This window comes from Pantherophis guttatus, chromosome 1 (genome assembly GCF_059756535.1).
Source record: "Pantherophis guttatus breed Tessera chromosome 1, ASM5975653v1, whole genome shotgun sequence".
In the NCBI taxonomy this organism is placed as follows: Eukaryota; Metazoa; Chordata; class Lepidosauria; order Squamata; family Colubridae; genus Pantherophis; species Pantherophis guttatus.
The window spans coordinates 207,191,949-207,200,127 of NC_142063.1; positions in this window are offsets into that span (position 1 = coordinate 207,191,949).

Here is an 8,179-nt window from a genome sequence, read left to right on the forward strand (position 1 = left end):
CCTCTGACCCAGGGAAATGTATAATGCATTATAAGTAAAGTTGAAATGAGGTGAGCAACCAACAGCCAGTTTAGAGGCTGTACATCTCCTCCTGGTTCAGTTCTATAGATCTGAGTTTTCCAGACTGTATATTGCAGGATTGTTAAAGGTTGTAGGATTCTGTGAGAACTCAGTGGGGTTCTATGAGAGACTAAGATTTTTTTTAAAAATACAGTAAATCTACTTAAATGCAGACAGGTTTCTATCACTAGAGCTTTGATTCTTGCTTATTTTTAATTAACAGGTTCTGCAATCTAAAAAAGTTTGAAAATCCCTTCTATGGTTCGACCCACCCCAACAGGATCACTTCCAGATGGGTTGAACTGCACTTTCCACGGTTCCTAAGCCAGAAGCGTCTCCTTAGGCCACTGATGCCAAATTCTTTGGGCTTGATATGTCAAAAAGGTGGAATTTGGTCTTAATTTGATTTTGCTGGTGTGTCTCATACCCAGACAAAAACACCACATACCCAAAACACAAAGAGATAATTCTCTATGGCTCCACCCCAGTGGTGGGATTCAAATAATTTAACAACTGGTTCTTTGCCCTAATGATTTCTTCCAACAACCAGTTCACCAAACTCTTCACAAAGTTAACAACTGGTTCTCCCGAAGTGGTGCGGACTGGCTGAATCCCACCACTGCTCCACCCCCACCCCCATCTAGGCCACGCTGAAGAGTGGCACTCAGTAGCAGCACTGAGGCTGGGCTTGAAGTCGTGGCCCAGGCCTCAGCTTCAATCCTAACACCGTTGCTGCCACTCAAAAAGTATATTTTGTACCATTTTCCAAGGTGCATGAGCCTTGGGGAATGGCATGGTTGCCCATCCCCAGGATCTGGCAGGTACCGCTTACCTTCAGGTGGTGTTGTCTTTCTATTGGCAGACCCCTGCGGCCTACCCTGAGTCACATGAGGCCTTCATTCTAGAAGCAGCTTGGAAGAAGGCTCTTCCATAGCCACTGCAGCCTCCAAAAACCATGTGAAAAGCATCACCCCTTTCTTGTGCAATTTTCCAAGGCTCCACAGGCCACACAGGAGCCTGGCCCTTGCAACTTCCATAGGATCTGGAGGCTACCCAAGAGCACACACCTGATTCTTGCACGGCCTCCAAAATGCACATGAGAACAGGATGTGCTTTCAAGAATAATGCTGGTGAATGCTGGCACATCACCCCAAAGGTTGTGGTGTGGACCCCTTTAATATGGTAATATGGTATGCTAAGAACCGGAAGCTTTGGGGTTTTTTAGATAGTTTTTCAAATTCTATTTTAAGGGGATCTGGGAGGAAAGTGGTTTCCAATGTAAATAATGAGGCTGGGGAGCCTCCCGGGAGGGGGGTGGGTTGTATGGGTTCAGGGATTTACCCGCGAGGGATGGGGTCTAGTCCATCTGAAGAGCACGGCGGAGGAGATGCAGAATCTGGGGCCAAGGAGAGGGTTAGAACTTGTGCTGTTGATAGACATTACATCAGTACTGTAGGTGGGAGGGGCAGATATGGTGGGAGTAGGGGGCCACATCAAGTTACGGGAGTGCGCGCTCGCTGTCTTCAAGCGGTGGCACGCTCCGGCCCCCAATGCTCTTCTCGTTCCCCAGGTGGCACAGACCCTCAGGCCCTGGGCCTTCGGCTGATGCTATGCAATGCCAGGTCTGTGGTAAATAAAGCCCCCCTCATTTGTGATCTTGTTCAGGAGGGGGGAGCGGACCTGGTGGGTATTACGGAGACCTGGTTGGGCCAGGAGGGGGGAGTCCCTCTCATAGAGATGTGCCCACCCGGTTTCCGGGCATTTCATCAGCCAAGGTCACAGGGAAGGGGCGGGGGGGTGGCAGTTATCATTAAAGAGGGTCTTAGTCCGAGGGAGGCCACTGTTCCTCAGACGGCCGGATGTGAATCCCTCCTTGTGAAGTGGGGTCATGGGGTGCAGATGGGCCTGCTGGTTACGTACCTGGCTCCCTGCCACGTGGCAGCGGCCTTGCCTGAACTACTCAACGTTATAGCCGCGGTGGCGATTGATACCCCTAGACTTATGGTCATGGGGGACTTCAACCTGCCATCCGTCGGTGAGGCGTCTGAGGTGGCTCAGGAGTTCATGGCTTCCATGACGGCCATGGACCTGACCCAGTTAGTTCATGGCCCTACTCACACGGGGGGAAACACGCTGGACCTGGTTTTTGTCTCTGGTCAGTGGCTGAGTGGTCTCGAGATAGGGGATATAGCGATCGAGCCCTTGTCATGGTCAGATCACTCCCTCCTTCGCTTTGACCTTCGAACTGCCACACCCCGCTGCAGGGAGGCGGAACCGATGAGGTGGTTCCGCCCCAGGCGCCTGATGGACCCGGATTGGTTCCAGACGGAGCTTGGGCCATTTCCTGAGGCTCTGGCACACGGCTCGACTGAAGACCTAGTGGCTATCTGGGATAGGGTGGCCGCTGGAGCTTTGGACCGGGTCGTGCCTTTGCGGCCTCTGACCCGGCGTCGATCTCACCTGGCTCCCTGGTTCACCGAGGAGCTGAGGGAGATGAAACGCCGGAAAAGACGCCTGGAGAGCAGTTGGAGGGCCAGCCGTTCTGAATCTGACCGAACACTGGTAAGGTCTCATATTAAGACCTACCTGGTGGCAATAAAAGCGGCAAAATGTAACTATTTTTCCGCTCTTATTGCGTCATCAGATAATCGCCCGGCCACCCTGTTTAGGGTGACCCGCTCCCTGCTCCACCAGGAAGCGCGGAAGGACCCCTTGGAGGGTAGAGCCGAGGACTTTGTACAATATTTGTATGACAAAATCGCTCAGATTCGGGAAAATTTGGACTCTGACTGGGTAGATTCGGGAGGGAGGATGGAGGCAAGTCTTGAGAATATTATCTGGGAAGAGTTTGATTCTGTGACTCTGGAAAACGTGGACAAGATACTGGGCAGACTAAGCGCGGCCACATGTTTATTGGACCCGTGTCCCTCCTGGCTGGTGCTGGCCTCTCGGGAGGTTACACGAGGCTGGCTCCAGGGGATTATAAATGCTTCCTTGAGAGAGGGTGTCTTCCCTGCTGCCTTGAAGGAGGCGGTGGTGAGGCCTCTCCTCAAGAAGCCTTCTCTGGACCCAGCAGTGTTGGCTAATTACCGTCCAGTCTCCAACCTTCGCTTCATTGCGAAGGTTGTTGAGAGTGTGGTAGCGCGACAGCTTCCTCAGTACTTGGATGAATCGGCTTATCTAGATCCGTTCCAGTCGGGCTTCAGGCCTGGATACAGCACGGAAACGGCATTGGTCGCATTGGTAGATGATCTCTGGAGGGCCCGGGACAGGGGTTGCTCCTCTATCCTGGTCCTATTAGACCTCTCAGCAGCTTTTGATACCATCGACCATGGTATCATGCTGCACCGGTTGGAGGAGTTAGGGGTGGGAGGCACCGTGTTGCGGTGGTTCTCCTCCTTTCTATCTGATCGGTCGCAGTCTGTGTTGACAGGGGGGCAGAGGTCGACCCCGAGGCCCCTTATATGTGGGGTGCCACAGGGGTCGGTTCTCTCACCCCTTCTGTTCAACATTTATGTGAAGCCGCTGGGTGAGATCATCCGTGGTTTTGGGGTGAAGTATCATCAGTATGCTGATGATACTCAGCTATACATCTCCACCCCGGACCACCCCAATGATGCCCTTAAAGTGATGTCCCAGTGCCTGGAGGCTGTACGGATCTGGATGGGGAGGAACAGACTCAGGCTCAACCCATCCAAGACCGAGTGGCTGTGGTTTCCGACGTCCCGATATAGTCAATTGGTGCCATCACTGACTATTGGGGATGAGTCATTGCCCCCCACGGAGAGGGTTCGCAACTTAGGCGTCCTCTTGGACTCACGGCTGTCTTTAGAAGAACACTTGACAGCTGTGGCCGGGAGGTCTTTTTATCAGGTTCGCCTGATTCGCCAGTTGCGTCCCTTTCTGGATCGGGACTCGTTAAAAACGGTCACTCATGCCCTCGTCACTTCACGCCTGGACTACTGTAATGCTCTCTACATGGGGCTCCCCTTGAAGAGCACCCGGAGGCTCCAGCTGGTCCAGAATGCGGCCGCGCGGGTAGTTATGGGAGCAGCATGGCGCTCCCATGTGGCTCCCCTCCTGCGCGAGCTGCACTGGCTCCCTGTGGTCTTCCGGGTGCGCTTCAAGGTCTTAGTTACCACCTTTAGAGCGCTCCATGGCTTAGGACCGGGGTACTTACGAGACCGCCTTCTGCCACCAATAGCCTCTCACCACCCAGTACGCTCCCATAGAGAGGGGCTTCTCAGGGTGCCGTCAGCCAAACAATGTCGACTGGCGGCCCCCAGGGGGAGAGCCTTTTCTGTGGGGGCACCCACCATCTGGAACGAACTCCCCCCAGAGATACAGAAGATTCCGGATCTGCGCACTTTCCGCCGTGCCCTCAAAACATTCCTGTTTCAGCAGGCCGGCCTGGGCTAACTTTCCCTTTATATTGCTTTTTGATTTTATTTTAAACTGGGATGTCTTGAATTATCTAGGACCAGAATGTTTAGTATATTTTAATTGGTTTTTTATTATTAACGTTTGTATTACATGTATTTTTATCGTTCGCTGTTCACCGCCCTGAGTCCCTTAGGAATAGGGCGGTATATAAATTTAATAAATAAATAAATAAATAAATAAAATATGTGTATCATAGGTTCATCATCCCTGTCTTAAGCATTATAGGAAAGGAAGTTGAAAAAGTAAATAAGAGCAGTTAACTATTCCTTATTTCTCATTAAAAGACACTCCAGAGTGTGGCCTCTTGAGCACTTCTAGAAGGTGCTAGCGAATTGCTTCTTTGCATGTGACAGATAGTTAGAAATAATGAATATGTAAAAATGATTATATTGTAACTGGGTGCAATTAACTTTAATCACTTGGTTCAAATTGAATTTATAGTTTTTGTACTGGCTTGACTTACTTCTTTTCCTGTGACTCTGCTCTCTTGTTGGAATTGGATAAAGTTTCATGCCCCTGGCTTCACCCTATCAGTCTAGAAGTCAGGTAATCCTCAATTTATGACTGCAATTAGAACCAGAATTTCTATTGCTAAGCAAGAATTGTGCCTGGTTTTACGACCTTTCCTGCCACAGTTGTTAAGCAAATCACTGTAGTTCTTAAATGGATCATGCAGTCATTAAGCAAATCCGACTTCCCCCATTGACTTTGCTTGTCATAAGCCATTTGGGAAGGCCACACATGGTGATCACTTGAATCTGGGATGCTGCAGCCATAGTAAATACATGCTGGTTGCCAAGCACCCAAATTTTGATCACATGACTTTGGGGATACTGTAATGGTCAATAAGTGTGAAGACTGGTCATAAGTCACTTTTTTCAGTGCTCTTGTAACTTCAAACCATCGCTAAATGAGGGGCAGTAAATTGAGGATGTGTAATTCTATTGAATGTATGAAAAGTAAGAGGAGAATACAAGTAGGAAACTCTTGGTTTTTTTCAAGCAACAATTAACTCTGATGCTACCTGGTAACTACACTACAGTTTTCATCAAGCAGTTTTATTAGCATTGATTGGAAATAGCATATGTAATCTTTTTTCCAGAATTTTTTTCTAGCTGAAAACTTCTCTGCTTTTTCCCCAGCACTATGCTGTGTTCCCAAAAATGGATAGAACAACAAAAAAAATGAATATAACTTCATTTCAATTAATTTCAATTAAGTAAAAAAGCTAAGTAAAATTTAATGAAATATGTAATTTAATGTTTCAATTTTTATTTTTTATTTTAAAAATAATGTATTTACAGTTTTTGTATCCTAGTTCAAATTCAATTTGACCCAATTCAAAATCTCTGGGCAGTGGAGCACTGAGTAAAACCTAAAAGAGAAATTTTTTTGTTGTTAGTCGCAAAGTCATGTCCGACCCATCACGACCCCATGGACAACATTCCTCCAGGCCTTCCTGTCCTCTACCATCCCCCGGAGTCCATTTAAGCTCACATCGACTGCTTCAGTGACTCCATCCACCTCATTCTCTGTCATCCCCTTCTTTTGCCCTCAATCATTCCCAGCATTAGGCTCTTTCTTCTCCAGTGAGTCTTTCCTTCTTCTCATTAGGTGGCCAAAGAATTTGAGTTTCATCTTCAGGATCTGGCCTTCTAAAGAGCAGTCAGGGTTGATCTCCTCTAGGACTGACCGGTTTGATCGCCTTGCAGTCCAAGGGACTTGCAGGAGTCTTCTCCAGCACCATGGTTCAAAGGCCTCAAGGGCCTCAATTCTTTGGCACTCAGCCTTCCTTATGGTCCAACTTTCACAGCCATACATTGCGACTGGGAAAACCATAGCCTTGACTATACATACTTCTGTTGGCAGGGTGATGTCTCTGCTTTTTAGTAAGCTGTCTAGATTTGCCATAGCTTTCCTCCCCAGGAGCAAGCATCTTTTAATTTCTTGGCTGCAGTCCCCATCTGCAGTGATTTTTAAGCCCAGGAAAATAAAATCTGTCACTACCTCCATTTCTTCCCTACCTATTTGCCAGGAATTGAGAGGGCCGGATGCTAGGATCTTAAGTTTTCTTAATGTTGAGTTTCAAGCCAACTTTTGCACTCTCCTTCTTTACCCGCATCAAGAGGTTATTTAGTTCCTCCTCACTTTCTGCCATTAGAGAGGTATCATCTGCATATCTGAGGCCCTGCCTTTCTCATATTGTGCTCTGCATATAAGTTAAATAGGCAGGGCAACAGTATACGGCATACAGTATACAGTAAAGAGAAAATAACCATCACTAAATAATCAAGTCATGTTAAAAGCAAAGTGGAACAGGTTTGATTTGAGGGCTTTATCGAGAGGAGAGGGACTCATCAACCTCTGGAGGATAAGCGTTCCAGAACATTGGGACTTTCATCACAATGAAAAAGAGAAGAAGAAAAGGCCTCTTGCCTTTTGTCCCAAGTTATAATTCAGCAAAGTATCTGAGAAGTAATAATCCCAAAATCTACAAAGAAAGCTTTCATAGAGCTTCAATTTGTCCATTCCTGGCCTAATTCAATGGATATTTAAATACATAAAGAAACTGTTTACTTCGTGGGGGGGGGTGAGAGAAAGATGAGGCTTCAGTTAAAAACATCATTATGATTTTATTCTCAATAGTAGAAGATTCATGATGAAATTAAAATGGTTCTATGTTATCCCTGTATTAAAACTCAGAGAAAAACAAGACATGATTAATATAGAAAACTGAAGGATGATCATCACTCTCCTGTGTCGACCATTTAATTGTAAATTATTGCCATTGCTCATGAATTCCCCCATTCCTGATATGCATGCCTATTGTTAGGGTTTGTTTGTTTTTTAAATAGATACAGTCACGGAAAATTGAGCTGTGGGGTTCATGGAAGATAAGAGGAAAAATAGCTAAATGAATTTATTTATTGTTATGTGTATCTATGGCCTGTATAAATGACCTTATATGAGAACTGTTCAGTTAAAAGGCAGGGTATACATTAAATAAATAGGAAAAAAATGAAATAAATTTAAGAGTGATGAAAAAAAATCCAGTAGTTGGATTTCTGAGGTAGGAATCAACTACATCATCTGTCCCAGAGGACATGAATAAAAATAATTTGACTCAATAACCAATACTCTTATGAAAAAATACAGTCCATTCCAGTGGCAACCTCTTTGCTGTCTTGGCTGCTCTAAAAAAGTCAAACTAGTTTGGTACTTAGATAAGAAACCAGGGATGTAGAGTAGCCTGGGTATAGTCAACCAAAAAGAAAAGAAAATCCTCTAAGACAGCAATGGAAAATCACTTTCAGATTTAGTGGAATGTTAAATGCATGGATTAAAATACAGAGCATGAGAAATTCAGATTACAGGTTAGATATAGAGGCTTCAGACATATAGCCTGGTGAGGCTGCTAGAGTGAGAAAACAAGTGTTGCTAAAGGCAGGCATGGTCATTGTTACCCTGTAATGATCTGCAAATCATCTTCAAAATCACCTCAATCATATTTCCTAGTTAGGTCACCTTGAGAAGCCCTGCCTATCAGGCCAGAACTAAAGTGCTTCAGTTGGTTGCAGGTTAACCCCAGCGACTCATTAGCTTCTTTGCAGAGGAAGTACCACCTCTTCGTTTGTTATTGTAGACTCTAATAGGGTCTATATCCGTGATGGCGAAC